Genomic DNA, 20,609 nt, shown 5'->3' on the forward strand with positions numbered 1-20,609 from the left:
ACTCCTGTTCTTTTTGCCTTTATATTGTAACTGCATCCCTTTCCCCCTTCCTCCCTCTGTATTGTGACTAGATAGGGTTGCCAACTTTGTAATATTTAAAAACTGGACACTCCAGCAGGAGTGCTGGAACCTCCCCTTGCCCACCACGTCCGCCAGGCCATACCTTGCCCCGCTCTTCCTGGAGGCCCTGCTTCTGCCCTGCCCCATTCCCTGAGGTCCCACCCCCCATTCACTCCTCTTTCCCCCTCCCTGTGTCGCTCACTGCTTTTCCTCTCTCCCCCCCACTCACCTACAAATGTGGGGCTGGGAGTTGCAGCCACCCCATGCAGGTAGGAGGTGGCCCTAGCTGAGTAGGGGCTGGTGCGGGTGATCACTTGATGACTCCTCGCCTCCCCTGCCCGCAGTAACCGGACTTTGGGTGTCCGGTCAGTAGATCTGACTGTGTTGTACCAATAAAATAAAAACCAGCAGGATCTTATTAAAGGGACAAGACAAAATGCCACATTTATTGTAAATATAATAATAAAAAGAAATATATACAAAACTCACACTGTTGTATTGTTACTTATTCATTCATTCATACAAACACACACACACACAGGTTCTGCAAGGTTGTTATCATAGTTACCAGCCTTAGAGTTGCTCATGCCAAGCCACTGGTCAAGTGGCCTGGACATGAGGAGGGAGCAGGGCCTTGTCAGATGCTCATCTGATGCTCCTGGAAGTTGGTTTGCAGAATCAGATGCCCCCAAAGTTCTCACTTTCTAGAGTCTATTTTTATAGGAATTTATTCCTAGGCCAGTCTGTGGGAATTGCTTCATCATGCTGTTGCTGAATCAATCAGCAGATAGCACATTCCTGACGGCTCCCTGCTGCTAGATGTTATCTTGTTCTTTGGTTCTCCCATTCTTGAGGCTGTTGGGTGGATTCCAGTCTGCCCTCCGGGGGTCCTTTGGTTATTTCCACTTGACGCCTTCTTCAGCCGATGGACACTGGATTCTTAGGCTGGCACCTCCCTGATCATTCAGTTATTATGCACACCAAGCATCCATCCACATACATCCTCTAGCTCTATTTTAATCACAATTGTTAATACAACAAAAGGGCGGGAAGTCTCTGGGTGCTGTTTCTGTTGTTAGAGTATTGCTTTGAGTCTCTCTCTGTGTGAATTGCTTTGAGAACAGACTCTGTCTTAGAATGTACTAACGCAATTAGCAGCTTGCAAGTTTCACATACAGAGGGAGAGAAACAGTACCAAAAACCAAGAGACCTCTTAATTAGTAATGCCCTGGAATTTAAACTATGGGGAATCAAACTCATTTGTGATTTTAATACAGAACTTCTTTAATATGATCCAACAACTGGACACCATCAAAACCGGACTCCTGGTCTCCCTATGACTAGATTGTAAATGTTTGATCACTGGGTATCTTGTCTTTATATGTGTCTGTAAAGTACCACGTTCTTGCACTATAGAACAGTGGCTCTCAACCTTTCCAGTCTACCGTATCCTTTCCAGGAATCTGATTTGTCTTGTGTACCCCCAAGTTTCACCTCACTTAAAAACTACTTGCTTACAAAATCAAAGATAAAAATGCAAAAGTGTCACAGCACACTGTTACTGAAAAATTGCTTACCTTCTCATTTTTAGCATATAATAGTAAAATAAATCAATTGAAATATAAATATTGTACTAACATTTCAGTGTATAGTATGTAGAACAGTATAAACAACTCATTGTCTGTATGAAATTTTAGTTTGTACTGACTTTGCTAGTGCTTTTTATGTAGCCTGTTGTAAAACTAGGCATATGTGGATGAGTTGATGTACCCCCTGGAAGACCTCTGCTTAGCTCCAGGGGTACGCTAATAGCTTCATAATATGTGGATCTTAAAATGAAGTGAATTGTGTTTGTAAAGGTGCGTTTCTCCTTCTCTTACATTCTGCTTCCATGACTCTGGTTCTTAGACTCGCTAAGGTCCCAGTTCTACCGCTCTTACTCAACTCAGTGTGACTAAGGCTGGCAGAATATGGCCCTAAATTATTATTATGCTCTGTTTACTATTTTATTTCTAGCAATTCTAGTCTAAACAATACATACACAATAGATATTTGTGCAGGTACAATATTATCATATGTGCTATTGGGGGAGGGGGAGTTCATAAGCACAGGGAATTTGTAAATTCAGTTAACAGTTGGTTACCAGTTTGTTTTGTGATGGTGTTGTACCAATAAATTAAAAACCAGCAGGATCTTATTAAAGGGAAAAAGGCAAAATACCACATTTATTGTGAATACAGAAAGAATCATAGTAAGCAGTTAATTACAGCTATAACATTCCATTCAATCTCATATTTATTCACACATTCATTCACACACACACACACACAGACACACACACACACACAGAGGTTCTGCAAGGTTGTTATCATAGTTACCAGCCTTAGAGTTGCTCATGCCAAGCCACTGGCCAGGTGGCCTGGACATGAGGAGGGAGCAGGGCCTTGTCAGATGCTCATCTGATGCTCCTGGAAGTTGGTTTGCAGAATCAGACCCCAAAGTTCTCACTTTTTAGAGTCTATTTTTATAGGAATTTCTTCCTATGCCAGTCTATGGGAATTGCTTCATCATGCTGTTGCTGAATCAATCAGCAGATAGCACATTCCTGACGGCTCCGTGCTGCTAGATGTTATCTTGTTCTTTGGTTCTCCCATTCTTGAGGCTGTTGGGTGGATTCCAGTCTGCCCTCCGGGGGTCCTCTGGTTATTTCCACTTGATGCCTTCTTCAGCCGATGGACACTGGATTCTTAGGCTGGCACCTCCCTGATCATTCTGTTATTATGCACACCAAGCATCCATCCACATACATCCTCTAGCTCTATTTTAATCACAATTGTTAATACAACAAAAGGGCGGGGAGTCTCTGGGTGCTGTTTCTGTTGTTACAGAGTATTGCTTTGAGTCTCTCTCTGTGTGAATTGCTTTGAGAACAGACTCTGTCTTAGAATGCACTAATGCAATTAGCAGCTTGCAAGTTTCACACATAGAGGGAGAGAAACAGTACCAAAAACCAAGAGATCTCTTAATTAGTAATACCCTGGAATTTAAACTATGGGGAATCAAACTCATTTGTGATTTTAATACAGAACTTCTTTAATATGATCCAACAATGGATCCACATTATATTACCAGAAGAGTTCCATTACCCAGAAGACAGTCCTGGAAAGAATGATCCCATTTAGAAAATGGCAAAATCTGTTTTTGGGGAGGGGAATAATAATCCTTTTGGATGACATTTTACTTTCCTTAATTGCATATAGGTACCTGGATAGTGTGGTGATAGATTTGATTCTCACCTTTTAAAGGCATCTATCTATGTATATATTTTTAGAGTATGACAAAGATCAAAATGAAATATGACCCAATGAGATCATAGAGCTGCTCGGGTTGAAGGCAGTATATGCATGAGTAATAATGTTATAAAATAAGATATAAGGATTCTTGAAAAGAGATGATTTTAACAACTCTGCCACGTAACCCTGTTTGGTGTTGGTCTAATCGACAGCATGCTTAAAGTGGTGACAGCAATTAGCAGGTTTTTATGCTAGGCCTATTGAAGCCATTAACATAGGTGCAAACAAATTTTTAAGAAATTTTCCTTAGTGTTAAGTTATTGTTTCAGATGCAAACAGCCACGGGCCAGATTCATTTCTGTGGGCACAGGAGGAATGCAAATTACACCCATCCCTCTCTTCCCCTGCCTAATTCAACCACAGAGCAGCTGCACTGGCATGCAGTGCATCCAGGAAGGACATGTATTTACCTATTAAAAAAACCTTTCCCACTAACAATGCTAGCTTGCAGATTATCCAGTCTGTGAAAAGGGACCAAACTTTTGGAATTCAAAATCCAACAGGCTAGACTCCAAAGTACCAGTCTGAGATGTTGAGGTAATGGCGGAAGCAGAGCTCTCTGCCTTTCAGTAAATCACAGCGTAACCCAAGTTGAGCTGCTCCATTTGGCTGATTTAGAATGCCTTCCAGTGAAGATTCTTAAAGTGACCTGTAAAAGATATTGAAAAATTGGGATTGGGCACTTTTTAATTTGCTTCTTTATGATGTATAAAGGAGGCCTGTAAAGTCGTGTATTTTTTTTATTTAAGGGATTTTTTTTTCTGTTTGTTTGTTTAGCTTCAAACTATCAGATATCTCAAGTCTGGCCTTTCCCTGGTTTTTCTGGTGGACTTTATGTGTGTGTGTGTCTTTGGGGTGATGTTATTGAGCTTTCCCACCTTAAGTGAGGGCTGCGGGTACCCCCACTGCCTGCAACTCCAGAGGCTCACGCAGCAGCCGTGAGCTCAGCAGTTCCCCCACTGCCCACAGTGGCCGGGAGCTGGAGGATTCCCCCACTGCCCACCCTGGGTGGGAGTTGCAAGGTACCCCAGCTTCCCACAGCACTGGGAGCCTATGGCGGCCGGGAGCTCAGGGGTTCCCTTGCCACCCATGATGGCCAGGAGGGGGACGGTTCCCCCACTGCCCACTGCAGCTGGGATGGGAGCTGCGGGATACCCTGCCACCTGTGGTGGCTTGGAACTCTGGGGGCCGCCGGAGGCGGTGGGGGTGCCCTGCAGCACCCTGCCCCTGCTGGGTGCAGGGGACCCTGCAGCTCCCGACCACTGCAGGCTGAAGTCACAGAGGTTGCTGGAAATTGCGGATTCCGTGACTTCCGCAACCTCTGTGACTAAATCATAGCCTTAACTATAGTCCCTGTAAGGTAGACATGGCCTGAATTTGCCTATGGTGTTGAATCTTTAACAAAGATATCCTTTGTCCAAAGAGTTCATTAGACTCCGTAATTATAAAACTGCTTCCAAAAGCTAGCAAAAACCAAAGTTTTAAATGGATAAAAATCCTTTTTCCTCTCAACTGCACAACTTTCAGTTTGTTGTCACTTGTGGTGTCATTGCTTCACTATTTTTTTTAAAAAGCCTTCCCGGATAGACAAACCCTGAATTTATAATGTAAGAAATAAGCAGAAAATGGATACTTTTTGGGGGGTCGGAGGGGGCCTTTCTGCATGTGTTATAATGAAATAAAAATGGGGAACAAGCTCAATACCTTTAAAAAGACTGAGCAAAAGAATCCTGGAATGAATTCTCAAATGTAAGAAGAATAAACAAAACAAAGAAACGATGCAAGCAGACATGTTTTCTTACAAATGATGCTTACTTTTTCTTGTCATGTGTTAAAATCTGTAAGTATTCTATAGTGCATAGAATTGTAGGTTGTGGGTTATCAGATAGAATTGCATCGTTACTTCACTGATTAATGGTCTTGAAAATAAAATAACCTCTCATTTTTTGAAAGGTCAGTACATTCATTCTGTATTATGTTAAGATGCAGTTTACTATTGCTTTGCAGAGTTAAATTAATGAAGAGAAGATTTTTAACTCGCTTTTCTGCTGACAGATCATTTTGAAAGCAGCCCTTTAATTTCTAATGACTTAGATGTCACATGCAGGGAAGGTGGAGCAGATTTTTAAAACTAATCATTCAAATTCAGGAAACAGCTTAGTTGGGAGATAAAGCTTATAAACAAGGACAACAGGAATCTGTAGAGTATTGCAGCGATTTCTCATTGTCTTGCTTCCTACACTGGTGGAAATTTTGAAGGGTTTTATTTTTTTATTCTACCTGTCCTAACTTCTGATTTTATACTGAATACCCTGATGTTAAGCGCTTTAGAAATTCATGTGGCAAATAAAAACAGTTAGCATTATTTACCAGAAAGATATAAGCGGTGCATTGTGTTAGCTCCGGGGTTCTCAAACTGGGCGTCAGGATCCCTCAGGGGTCGCAAGGTTATTACATGGGGGGTCGCGAGCAGTCAGCCTCCACCCCAAACCCTGCTTTGCCTCCAGCATTTATAATGGTGTTAAATATATTAAGAGTGTTTTTTAATTTATAAGGGGGGGTTGTATTCAGAGGCTTGCTATGTGAAAGTGGTCACCAGTACAAAAGTTTGAGAACCACTGTCTTAGCTGTTGCTGGACAAAGGGCATGATCCTGTGTTCATTGCCCACCTAAAATGGGCACTGATTGCACTGGGAGTTTTTGAGGCACAGGGAATGCAGGATTGGGGAACAAGGCCTTGATTGTTCCTGCCAGATTCTCTCATAGAGGAGTCCCTCCATACCTGGATCTCCCATACCCACATGTAAATTACCACTGATGGATTTGTAAGAGACAGGAAGATAATTATGAAAAAGGTGAATAAGCCTGAGCTTCTCACATTGGTCTTAATACTGCTCTCTGTTGTGGGTATGTCTGCACTGCAATCAGGAGGTGTGATTGCACCATCTGCAGACATACCAGAGTTAGTTTTGATGTAGTTAGCTGGAATAACAATAGCTGTGAAGACAACACGGCATGCCCCACCTGCCCAGAACTCTGGGTACATACTAGAGTGGCTAGCGCATGATGCTCTGTGCTGCTGCTGTGTCACTGCTCTTGTTACTGGAGTTAGATTTGCAGCACATGTAGCTAGATCAATCACACCTCCTGACTGCAGTGTAATCATACCTGTGACATAAACCCAGAGCAACTGATGCTAGTGGGGATACTCAGGACTTGCATCAATAAAAATGAAAGCAGAATTTCACCCATTGTGTTTGTTAATATGCAAGTATGTGTTGAACAAAGGTGGCATTCTGAAAATTTCAGAGTAGCAGCGGTGTTAGTCTGTATTCGCAAAAAGAAAAGGAGTACTTGTGGCACCTTACAAACAAATTTATTTGAGCATAAGCTTTCGTGAGCTACAGCATCCGATGAAGTGAGCTGTAGCTCACGAAAGCTTATGCTCTAATAAATTTGTTAGTCTCTAAGGTGCCACAAGTCCTTCTTTTCTTTTTATTCTGAAAATTATTAATATTCATATATAATGAGTACTGGAAGTTTTAAGTTTTTGATTGCTATCTTCCAAATTTAGTAATGCACAGAAATTTATCCAGATTTTTATCCTGATTTTTAATATTCAGTTAAGAATGGAAACTGATATGTAAGATATATTTGGGATGTGCCAGTTATTTTTTTGTGCTACATATTCTTCCAAAGAAAATGGGACCCTTTTATTAATATTAACAAAATATAAATAAATTATCATGAAGCATGGATAAGTATTCAAATTCCAGTCTATATTTTCTGTAGTTTAATACCTTTACATGAGAAAAACCAAATGTGACCCACTTTTTAGTAAGAAATAAAAATGAGAACCCAAAATGTTTGACATATCCCAGATATAACCAGAGTACTCTCTCATATGATAACTTACATAGCTGTATCCAGACCTGACTGGAATTAGCCAGCTCTTGTTAAAGTGGTTTTCTTTGTAAATTTAAGTGACAGCTTTGATTTGGAAGTAAAATAAAAATTTTCCAATTTTCTGGCATCATACTTTACAGGGGTGATTACATTTCCTTAATGTTTAAATATTAGTAACTTTTATAGTAATATTATTATTAACTTACCAAATAAAAGATGTAATGACAGTAAAAGGAATACTTCCTCTTCATGTAGTATATGCTCATACATCACACTACTGATGAATGATTACAATAACTGTAATAGGAGTTATATTTATATTTCATGACAAATAATAAGCGGGCAAAATATCAAATGATGTACTTTTCTATTAAAAAATTGAAGCTAAACATGCCTTAATGCATATGATATATTTTAAGAGCTCAAATGCTGGTGCTAAAAAATTGATCAGGTCAGGATTACATTCCTGTTAGACCCCTTGAATTTAGTATTTTCTGTAAGTAAATTTACTTCCTTTTACCAGTTACTGTTTTCCCTTAGTTTTACATGCTGCTAAAGAGCAAGGACACAATGTGTATATTCTCTGTTATGGGCCAAACTCTAATCCAGGGTTTCTTAAACTTCATTGCATTCTGACCCCCTTTGGACAACAAAAAATACTACACTACCCCAGGAGGGGGATGCTGAAGCCTGAGTCTGCCCAAGCCCTGCTGCCCGGGCAGGGGTGCCAAAGCTGAAGCCAAAGGGCTTCAGCCCTGGGCGGAGGGCCTGTAACCTGAGCCCCATTGCCCAGGGCTGAAGCTGAAGCATGAGCCCCACTGCCCAGGGCTCAGGTTTAGGCTTGGGCTTGAACCCCAGGCAGTGGGGCTGGGGCTTGGGCCCCAGCAAGTCTAACACCAGTGCTGGCGACCCCATTAAAACGGGGTCGTGACCCACTTTGGGGTCCTGAACCACAGTTTGAGAACCGCTGCTCTAAACTAATTTATACCTGTGTAAATGTGGAGTCATTTTATGGGTGTAATCTCACCCTATGTCAGCTCAAAGTCAATGGCAGACATTAGTGATACTACATGATAAGTTTCAGAGTAGCAGCCGTGTTAATCTGTATTCGCAAAAAGAAAAGGAGTACTTGTGGCACCTTAGAGACTAACAAATTTATTTGAGCATAAGCTTTCGTGAGCTACCGCTCACTTCATCGGATGCTGTAGCTCACGAAAGCTTATGCTCAAATAAATTTGTTAGTCTCGAAGGTACCACAAGTACTACATGATAAAAATGTCATTAGCCAATACTCAGTATATATCAATTCACAAAAAGAAAAGGAGTACTTGTGGCACCTTAGAGACTAACAAATTTATTTGAGCATAAGCTTTCATGAGCTACAGCTCACTTCATCGGATGCATTCAGTGGAAAATACAGTGGGGAGATTTATATACATAGAGAACATGAAACAATGGGTGTTACCATACACACTGTAATGAGAGTGATCACTTAAGGTGAGCTATTACTAGCAGGAGAGCGGGGGTGAAAAAACCTTTTGTAGTGATAATCAAGGTGGGCCATTTCCAGCAGTTGACAAGAACGTCTGAGGAACGGTGGGGGGGTGGGGAATAAACATGGGGAAATAGTTTTACTTTGTGTAATGACCCATCCACTCCCAGTCTTTATTCAAGCCTAAGTTAATTGTATCCAGTTTGCAAATTAATTCCAATTCAGCAGTCTCTCGTTGGAGTCTGTTTTTGAAGTTTTTTTGTTGAAGAATTGCCACTTTTAGGTCTGTAATCGAGTGACCTAAGAGATTGAAGTGTTCTCCGACTGGTTTTTGAATGTTATAATTCTTGATGTCTGATTTGTGTCCATTTATTCTTTTACGTAGAAACTGTTCAGTTTGACCAATGTACATGGCAGAGAGGCATTGCTGGCACATGATGGCATATATCACATTGGTAGATGTGCAGGTGACCGAGCCTCTGATAGTGTGGCTGATGTGATTAGGCCCTATGATGATGTCCCCTGAATAGATATGTGGACACATTTGGCAGGGAGTTCAGGGGCCGGGCAAGACGGTCCCGTGGGCCAGATGTGACCCACAGGCTATAGTTTGTCCACCTCTGCAGTATTTAGTACCATTGCCCTGGCCTCATACCCAGAGTTTTATGCAACTGAGCAATTCCCTCCTCATTTTCCTCAGCCCTGGTGGGTCATACTCACCATGGCTGGAGCTGTGAGTGGCGCCGTGCACAAGCACTCCGAAGCAAAAGTATCAATAAGTATGTCTTGTTTACAACTTTAGGGGAGCCAGGGAAGGGAGTTCTAAATCTTAACTTTTGGTTTCCTGGGGGCTATACCAACACCATGTGTTTTACCTGTAGCTACTGCCATTGCAGACTTGAAGGGTTCCCCCTCGACACTTGAGGAATGCCTGAGTCAGATAAGGAGAAGAAGGAAGAGGAATTGGGATGACATGTTCAGCGAGATCCTGCAAGCCAGTGTGGCATCAGACCATGAACAGAAGGTCTGGAGGATGAATATTGCAGACTGCATGGAAAAGGAAGGAGCAGTCAGGAGAAAGGCCAAGGAGTCGGATAGGGAGATGCACCAAGACATAATGGGACTTCTCTGGCAGCAAACACAGAAGCTGCAGACTCTTGTGGACCAACAGATTCAACAATCCCAGGCTCACTTGCCTTTGCAGTCCATGGACAGCTGCAGCCTAGCACCTTCCCACATACCCCCTCAACATTACACATGGCATATGGAGTCGCATCCCTACCCCTACCACTCCACCCCTAAGGATATTAAGGACAACCATAGCTTCATATATGCTGATCTGTGAGAGCCACAGTTGATGTATATGTGACTAAAATGGACATGAATCTTCTTCCCTCTTCTTTAAGCTCTGTTCCATACATTTGTTAAGGTTTTAATATATTTGCTTGTAACTTACATAGAATATTAATGTGTTTTTTTACTCAATAAAACTCTTATTGTTTGGAAAATAATTCATCTGTCTTCATTCCCAAGATATGCTGCAGAATGGCTGGCGGTATTGAAAGCACCCACTTACTTGTGATTGTGCACTTTGACACAACTCATAGGATCAGTGACAAACACAGTGTAATAATCATAAATGTGCAGCAAGCACCACAAAAGTAATAGGTGCATTGTCAGTGTTATCCATACAGTTGTGCACCAAATACCACATAATTCCTAACAGGCTCCCAAACTTCAGGGCCAGGGAGAGCACGTTACTCCATAACACATTACTATGGTGTGCTGCTAAAGTGCTCTTTCAAAGCCTCCCTGAGTTGTTGAGCGCCTCATGGAGCTTTTCTGACAGCCCTTGTATCTGGCTGTTCAAACTCAGCAGACAGCTGCTTCACCTCCACCCTCTACCCTGAGGGCAACCTTTGCCTCACTGATAGAATGCAGGTCAGAGCAGACAGCTATAACCAATGGGATATTTTTTTTCACTGAGATCCAATCTGGTGAGTAAACAATGCCAGTGCTCCATCAATCTACCAAAAGTACATTCAACTGTCATTCTGCAACTGGTAACTGAATCTTTCCTTGGTGCTGTGGAGGTGGCTGGTGTGTAGCTTCATGAGCCAAGGGATCAAGGGGTAGACTGGGTCGCCCAGGATCACTATTGGCATTTCAACATCACCAATGATAATCCCCCAGTCAGGAAAGAAAGTCCCTGCTTGTAGCTTTCTGTTGATGTACTCTGTGGCAGGACAGTCTGATGCCAAAAGAGGGATGTGCGTGCTGTGTATCGCTTCACTGCAGTTCGGGAACCCCATTGCTGCAAATCCAGCCATTAGGTCCTGCACACTGCCAAGAATCATAGGTCTGTGTAGCAGGAGACGATTAATGGCCCTGCACACTTGCATGTCAATAGCCCCACAGTGTATTTTTCAACACCAAAACGATTTCCCACTGATTGGTAGCAATCCAGTGTTGCAAGTTTTCACAGTGCAATCGCCACTCACTTCTCTACTCTCAGTGCAGCTCTCATTCTGGGGTCACTGCACTGGAGGGCTGGCGTGAGCTTGGTACGCAGATCCAGGAACATGAGCTGTGCATCCAAATGTTCTGCCGCCATTGCTTGTCATCCCAAGCCTGCATTATGATGCAATCTCACCAGTCAGTGCTTGTTTTGTGGGCTCCACCATTTTACATCTGCTCAGTGAATGCCACTAACATCTTGAACTGGTTCTTGCTATGCCCCATAGCAATCTGCCCTCCATGAAATCATCATGTTCTCCACAGCTCTTCTTGAGGCTCTGCAAATACCAGAGGATCATGTGTCCTGTGCTTGCAACACTCATGACAACAGCACAGAGCTGTGTAGGTTCATGCTTCTGTCAGAGATGGTGGACAACAAAATGTCCCGTGTAGATTCATCAGTTTTTTAAAATAGGCATGAAAATTATGTGATGGATTTGGCATAATGGGATAGAGAAAGTTACATGATGGGCACTTGACCCCCCCGGAAACCCCTGCGTGACTCCTTTCTGCCCCACCATGCATTGCCAAAACTGCCCAAAAGTCAGTGAACTGGATGCTGGCGAGTTGCACATTGGGATATCTGCCCATGGTGCTCTGCACTGTGCATCAAAACAACCATGCCTGGTGAGTATCCGCAGCACTGACACAGGGACCCATGTATGCACACACGCATGACATAATAACTGCAGTGGCTTTATGCCAATGTAACGTGTGGGCAAAAGTTTGTAGTGTAGACATGCAGTAAGAAGGATTATAAACAGCTTCTACTAGGGATGAATATTTTAAAATCATTAGTCCTGGATAACTTGCACCCAAGAGTCCTAAAAGAGTTGTCTGAGAAGATCTCTGGCTTTCAGATGTTATTTTTCAATTAATCTTGGGCCATGTCCACACTAGAAAGTTTTACCGTTACAACTTTTGCTGGCATGCAATTGCCAACGGGGCTATGTTGATAGAGCGTGTGCACACTTGGCTGTTTTTGCCAGAGACACGTGTCCTCACTGTGAGAGACTGTGTCTGCAAAAGACACAATGCACCCAAAGTAGGCATCCAAGTGCCACGGTCCAGCACCCTGCGTTGGGTGACAATTTTTCAGTGCATTGTTGGATAACAGCACTGCACTGGGATCAGGGAATTGTGGGAGCTTGGGGTCAAGTTTGCACAATTCCTTTTTTTCCATCCCATAATCTTTGTGGTGTTTTTTAAAATTCCCTAGGGGAAGGTGTGGTGCAAGGACAGGGCCTCAGGGGTAGCGCAAGGGCTCGGGGGTGTGATGTTTCACTCCATATTCTTTATGAAAATATGCTTATGATATGAATATGACATAACTGAGATGTACTTTATGCAAGATGAGTCTTGTAAGATATCATTGGAAAAGTTATAATTTACTGAATGTGATTATCCAATTTGTATGCCTGTATCATTTCTGTATCTGAAGTTAGGAATATTGACTATGTATCTGTATTTCAACTATATAACTTTGGGTGACGCCTACTGCTAACACTTCAGGTACAACAATGGAAAAGCCAGACAGGGCGGACGGCCCACCAGTGAGTACAATGGACTGTGAAAAGGCCTGGCCTTCTTGTGGAAGCTCCATACTGTCACTGAGGACACTACAGAGGCAGGTGGTCTTGTCACCTGATACTAAACATTACCTGGGACTTGTAACTTTCCACTGGAAGGGAAGGGGGGGGGGGTCAAGTTTGGGAAACAAAGGATTCCCATCTTAAGTAAATCTTATGTAAGGCTGGGGAGGAAGGCAAACAGAACTCCTCTCCATGGCCTGTCTGCCCAAAAAGAAAGACTGCTAAAGCCACCTGAATGGAAGGCGCGGGGGAGTCCAGACTGAGACAGAGGTCCAGTCTGAAAAGAAATATAACTGGAATGCTGAACCGGAGAAACTTTGCAACCTGCCTAAAATAATATTTAGGGTAAGAAATTACATTTTGTAACCTGTTTCTTAAATATATTGAGCTTAGCTCGCATACTTTATTTGCTCAGTAATCTGCTTTGTTCTGTCTGTTATCTCTTGTATTCACTTACAATTCACCTTTTGTAGTTAATAAAATTGGTTTTGTTTTTATTGTTTATTGTTTTATTCTTTTATTGTTTTAAATTATTATTAAATCCAGTTTCTGTAATTTCTAACTGGGGGGGAGAAAGGGGGGCAAGAAGTTGTGCGTATCTCCCTCCACATTGAGGGAGGGGGTGAATTTCATAAAACCTTTGGGTTTGTACCCCTTAAAGGGAGTGGGCACCAGAGTGTTGGGGAGAGCCCCTAAGGCTGAATCTTTCCAGAGTGGATCTCTGTCTCTCTGTGCAGTTGGGTGTGGCCCTGCCTATGTGCCTGGCTGGAAGAGGCTTGTGAGCCTAACCAAGCAAGGCCAGTAAAGGGGACCCAGGCTGACAGAAGAGGCTGACTCAGTGGCATCCCAGCATATCAGGTGACACCCCAAAGGGCCCAAACCTGTCACAGGGGGAAAGGGCAGTGCAAGGGCAGGGCCTTGGGTGGAAGGGGCAGCATGGGGTTTCGCCGGGAAGGGGCAGGACCTCGGGCAGAATGGGTGGCTCGGGGGTGGGGCCATGGTTCAGGTGCTGGTGCGTCCCGTTTCCCCCCCGCCCCTTTCCTGGTTAAGAAGCTTCTGCTGCCCCTGCCAGCTGCACAAGGCGGAGTGGCACTTTTGGGCCCCAAAACAAGCACTGGGAAATAGAATTTTATCATATCTGGGACAATCATCAGTGGCTGCAGAACTTTTGGATGCAGACGGCCACATTCCTGGACCTGTGTGCTGAGCCCTTTAGGCAAGAGAGACCAGAATGAGAGCTTCTTTGAGAGTGGTGATTGAATACATCCAGGTGTCACCTAGGGGTGCAAATAAGCATGTCCTGAGACACACTGGGGAAATCTGAGAAGAGTTGAAGAGTTCTAATATTGTGCCAATATTCGCAAAGGGCAAGTGGGATGACCCAGGTAATTCTGTCCTAGTTAGCCTGACATATATCCCGGGCAAAATAATGGAAAAGCGGATGTGGGATTCAGTCAATAATGAACTGAAGGATAGGACTATAATTAATGGCAGTCAACATGGTTGTATGGAAAATAGGTCTTGTCAAACAAATTGATTTTATTCTTTGAGGAGATTACAAGTTTAGCGGATAAAGGTAACCATGTAGACTTCCGTAAGTAATTTGACTTAGTACCTCACAACATTCTGATTTAGAAATTAGCATCATAATATATCAATAAATCACATATTAAATAAATTAAGAACTAACCAGCTGAGTGATCTCAACAATAATAGTTAATGAAGAATAACCAAATGAGGGTTTTCTAGTGGGGTACGTAGGGATTGGTTTTAGGCCTGATACTATTAAATATTTTTATCAATTATGTAAATATAAAATTAACTAAATATAAAATCATTGCTGATAACATTTGTGGATGACATGAATATTGGCAGAATGATAAATAACAATGAGGACAGGACATTCATACAGAGCAGTCTGGATCTGTTGGTAAGCTGGGCCTGTTCAAACAAAATGTGTTTTAATACAGGCAAATGCAATGTCTGTACATCTAGGAACAACGAGTGCAGGCAGTACCTACAGGATGGTCCTGGAAAACAGTGATGCTGAAAAGGATGTGGCTCCTGCCTCTATTCTGGTTCACAAACTGCTCAGAGACCCTTGTGCTGGCCAAACATTTTGTGTAGTTTATTTCTAATATGGGTTCCCACCATCTTCAATACTATATACAGCTCTGCTCCAACAATCCTAGGGAGCCCCCAGCTCCTGCAATAAGCAAAGGAAGACATCCTCCCCTTGCTACCTGCTTTCTCCCCCTTTCTACTTCCTTCCTGTGCCGATTTGTAACCTCTGCCTAATGGCTTAATCAGCCTTCCAGCTCTGCTCCATCCACAAATTAGGCACAGCTCTGTTTAACCAACTCCACTCTGCATTGTTTGATTGGAGCTGCCATAACCAGAGTGCTGGATCACATTCTTGTCTAGCGCTGTGTCACAGTCAGAAAAGACAAAAAACTGAACGTGCGCACCTAGTGCGGTGCTGTGCCAAAAAGGGCTAATATAAACAGGGAGTAGGAGTAGAAGGGAGGTGGTTTTACCTTTGTATATGGCATTGGTCAGACTGATAGTGGAATACTGCATCTAGTTCAGGTATCCACATTTGTAAAAGGATTTGAAAAATTGGAGAGTGCAGAGGAGAGCCACAAAAATGATTCACAAAAAGAAAAGGAGGACTTGTGGCACCTTAGAGACTAACAAATTTATTTGAGCATAAGCTTTCGTGAGCTACAACTCACCTAGCTCACGAAAGCTTATGCTCAAATAAATTTGTTAGTCTCTAAGGTGCCACAAGTACACCTTTTCTTTTTGCGAATACAGACGAACACGGCTGCTACTCTGAAAAATGATTCAAGGACTGGCGAAAATGCCTTACGGTGAGAGACTTAAGGAGCTTAATCTGTTTCTCAAAAAGAAGATCAAGAGCTGACTTGATCACCATGTATAGGTACCTTCACAAGAAGGAAATGCAGGCTACAAAGGCTCTTTTTAATCTACCAGAGAAAGGTACAACTTGAAGTGGCTGGAAGTTAAAGTCTGACAAATATAAATTAGAAATAAGGCACACATTTTTAACAACAAGGGTAATTAGCTATTGGCACAAACTACCAAGGTAAGTGACGGAGTCTCCATTGCTTGAAATCGTCAAATGAAGGTTGGATGCCTTTGTGTAAGACATGCTTTAGTCAAACAAAATTATTGCGCTCATTGTGAGATTTACTGGATGAAATTCTACAGCTGTGTTATAGGTCAGACTAGATCATCTAATGGTACCTTCTGGCCTTAAAATCTACTTTATAAATAATCGGAACTGATGCATCAGAACTAAATTAATACTTTTTGACAAAATGTAGGTACATTTCTACTTCTATTTATTTTTAATACATATTATAATAAAAATTGGAGGTGGGTCAAAACGAGAATCTTGAAATGGAGCCCCTTTGAATTTTGGGAAGGATTCATTTTGAATTCTTGGCCAATTTCAAGAGCTGTTAAACTGGAAAATTCAGAGTTAGGTCCTAAAATATACCTTTAAAAAGGTAAAATTACAAAGAAAACCAAAGAGGAAGTGTTTGAAAACAGGGAGATGTAGAGTTAAGGAGGCACTCCCACAGAAGGCAACCTCATAAATTTAACGCTGTCTCAACAGGAATGTGAAGAAGAAATCTGAACATAATGGTGCTTTACCCCTCCCTGACAAAAACAAAAAAGAAACAAACAAACTCATTTTCTTTATATCCGCTACATGTCCAAATCAGGACTTATATTCATATTCTCTTGTAAGACTCTGTGTGATCTGTATAGCAATACTGACCCACGGATAATCGCTCCTGGGTTGACTGAGATCACAGTGGACACACTGAGCTGCCTCTCCTTATTGCCAACTGTATAAACACAATTAAATATACTAATACCTTGGGGGGTTTCCTCAAATCACTTTCCTGCAGTTTACACAAGTCACAAAAGGCAAATATTCCCTGCTCCCAAAAGAAGGATACAGCCAGGTGCTGCACAGGCATCAAAACAGTGTACAGATTATGTGGTTGTCTCCTTTAAATGTGAATTCAGTCTTCAGTAAGCTTGTTTGCATGATGACTATTCACCTATTTTACCTGGTTTGCTTTAGTAGAATATACTATAGGAAAGAACACTCTAGGAAAGGCCTATTGCATAAGGAAGCAGCTATAACAAGGATGTTACTTCAGCTCATCTCTCTAAATTTTTAACAACTTTAACCTTCATTATACTGAGTAATATTTTACAACTAAAGAATACAATTAAGAAATTGGATAAGGTAATTTTGGGTAGACAAATATTTCCCACTAACAACGTACTGTTGCCACGTAGACGGTTCTTCACAAATATCCTGGAATAACGGTGTAATCTTTAATTTATATGGCTTGTTCATTAATAGCACCAATGGTATAAGCCCTTTTATCTGCTTAATGGACAAGGATCTGCTTAATGGACAAGGTAGATAAAGTGATGATTTTTAAAGAACTCGTATGACTACAAGCATTTGTTTTATACCTGGAACATTAAGAGCGCTTTACAATCCAAATCTTGTGTCACTGATTTATAGAGTTATTGATAACCCCTAATTTGTCTTTGTTTTATATGAGAAAGTGCCACAAAAATAACCAGAGGGGAAAAACACTGGAATTTTAATATTTCTGGTTATCAACATATGTGGAAGTAAGTATTTTGCAGACAAATAATAGTAAAACCATCCTCATTCTGTGTTGTCATTTCCGTCCATTTTTTTATAAGACAGCTGTATCTCTGAATCTCTCCATAATTGGAACTACTACCTCAACTGCTACTGTTACTCCAGGTTGAATCATCTTTCTCTCTCACTTCCCACATCAACCAGATATGCCATTCACTCCACTTGTTCTTAGCTTCATCTGAAATCATGAGCTTCTCCTCTGATTGTCCTATATATAATAACTCTAGTCCAACTCTTATGCCTTATGCCACCACCCTTCATACAGTACATTAGTCCATCCACATTCTCTCTGTGAGTTAGTAATTCCATGTTCCTTAGCTTAGGCTTCTGGACTTTCTGTTCATCCTCACGTACTATTGTGCAATTAGCAGCATCTGGTGTGGTGCTAATTTCCTGGTTACCTTGATCAGTTTGAAGTAGAGCTGAGCAAATTATTTTTCACTGATTCATTTAATTAATTTTGCCTCTGTTTCAGTGTGAGAATGCATGACTGAAGCTGCAATGCATTTTCCATGCCCCCTCTCCAGTGCACATCACAATGGGAAATTTCCCTTGAAAATGGGGATCTGTGGCAGCAGCTAGCTGGGGATTCCTGGCAGCATCTCCACAGGAGGTGTGCTGTCAGAGAACTAGATAGAGGGGGGGCCAGGAGACCCCAGAGCTGGCATAAGGCCTCTGTGTGGAATTGCCCTGGTCTTCCCTGGACCCACTGGAATCTGTATGTGTGTCAAGGCATCTGGGAGTTCTGGGGGCAGAATCATTGCTCATTCAAAGAATGTGACAACTCTACCTTCAGCTGAATAATTCTAGGTTTTCCTTTCCCAGGGAGTGCTCCATTTCTAAAGAAAGGGGGCAATCCTGGCTCAAGAGAGTGTGGGGACTTGAGTGAAATGCTAGGTGTAGAGCTGGTTGGCAACTGGAATTTCCATTCTGTGGGAGATTCCAACACTTTGAAAAAAAAGTTTGTTGTGAAATGGAACGAAAAGCAGAAATTTCACAACTTCCCACAAAACAAAATGTTCAAAAACCTTTTTCGATAAAAGTGTTTTGTTTCAGTGTTGACTTATTTTTATTTTTTGTAATTTTTTGTTGTAATGTATGGTTTGTATTTCATATTATAATTTACAATGTATTATAAAGTAAATTTCAAAACAAAGTCATTTCAAAACATAAAATCAAAATGTTCCCTTCCGAAAAAGTTTCTTTCAATTTTTTTAAAACTAAATTTGATCAAAATTGGCATATTTCTGTGGAATATTTTGATTTTTGACAAATCATTTTCCAAAAGAAAAATGTTCTGTTCGAAAATTTCTGACCTGATCTAGGTAGGTGCATACTTTAACTTTTGTTAAAAAAATATTAGAGAAATATTGAGATATTGGCCCTGATAGGTTTGGCTGCAGCTGGCACATGACACAAGGAGTGGGGGACGAAGTGCTTATATGCCATATTTTTTGCTTCTTCGATCTGGGAACAAGGACTGCCAGAGCTCGGTTTGGTCCTCTAGCACAAGACAGAATTATTTGGACTGCTCCATTACCAGTGGTAATGGGCCCCCAAAGGTATTTATGCTGGCTGGAAGGTGATGGAGCCTGGAATGCTCTGGCCATGCTCCTCTTCATTCACACCCCACTTCCCTCTCCCAGCTATGGACTGTATCCATATAGAAGGCCTACAGTAATAGCAAGTATCCAGGAATGGCAAATTAAGATAATTCACTTCCAGCCTTTTAAAAGGCTATTTGGACAGTTCCAGTTTCCCCCAAACATGCCTGTCAAAAGTCAGAGTACTTTCTCCCAGTTACCTTCCAATTTCAGTGCCCAACCTTTAATGGATCCTGGGTTCAGTCCCAATAAAAAGGTGCATAGAATGTGTATCTGTTGTATTGAAGATGTCATTAAGCCATTCTACCTGTTCCACAGCAACCAGCTGACACTCTCCTTGATCATCATGGATTTAAAATGTTTTTATAGTTCTACAGAAGTGCACATTATACAGGCACAGATGGGCATTTCAAGGGCTAGTAATTCAATTATGATTCAGAAATATTTGTATATTGGCAAAGTTAATTGGTTTCCTCTTTGGCAACAATTTTAAGATTCTTGCTCAGTATTACTGATTGTTGTGAATTGTTTTTTTTAAGGGAATGTTGGATCGTGACATTCGTAGGAAAAAGCATCTCTTGAATACTGTTTTTTGCTGGCACAGATAGATTTATGGTGCTTTGGGGAGTTTAAATGTTACTTTTCCAGCAGCACTACAAATTCGCATCATTAAAATCTGAGTAGCAAAAATGGTAAGTTCATACTGTAACTTTTCAAATCTGTTAGAATGCAATATAAACAGATTTTCTAGTTTATCTTGTTTCTTTGTTCTTTTAATTTTTTTGTTTGGCATGTGGTACAGTAGATGTATGCTGCCTATTATACTATTGCTACTGTTATGCTGTATTAAAGTTTAAGATGGCATTTCTGTTGCCTGTTTTCAGTCACTTATAATGTACTAACATACATTTTGCAATGAAGTGTCTCACTTTTGAGCCGAGGAATGAATTCCTTAAAATGTTTAGTAAAATTCTGTTTGGCCTTTTTTGAATTATTTGAATGTGGTTAAAAAAAAGCTATGTCAGTGCAATATTAAAACTGAGATTTTAATCATGCAGAAGACAGGAAATTCTAGATTAACTTTACTCCCCTGAGCAATATCTGGAGAGAAATAAAGAACTCAGATCCCATCTTTTCAAGACATTTTTAATATTAATAGCCTGAAAAATAATTCTTGTAATGTTTTTTCACCATGTAATGTTTTGTTTGTGTGACTATAACCTAAGAAAATAATTCTTAGTGAGATAGGGAGATCTACATCGAATAGACTCTACTCTTATTCAGGGCCTCACAGAGGTTTTTGGAGGCCTCGGGCAAAATCTAAAACTAAGGCCGACCACCCTTCAAAACAAATAAACC

Source organism: Chelonia mydas, chromosome 2 (genome assembly GCF_015237465.2).
Source record: "Chelonia mydas isolate rCheMyd1 chromosome 2, rCheMyd1.pri.v2, whole genome shotgun sequence".
NCBI lineage: Eukaryota > Metazoa > Chordata > Testudines > Cheloniidae > Chelonia > Chelonia mydas.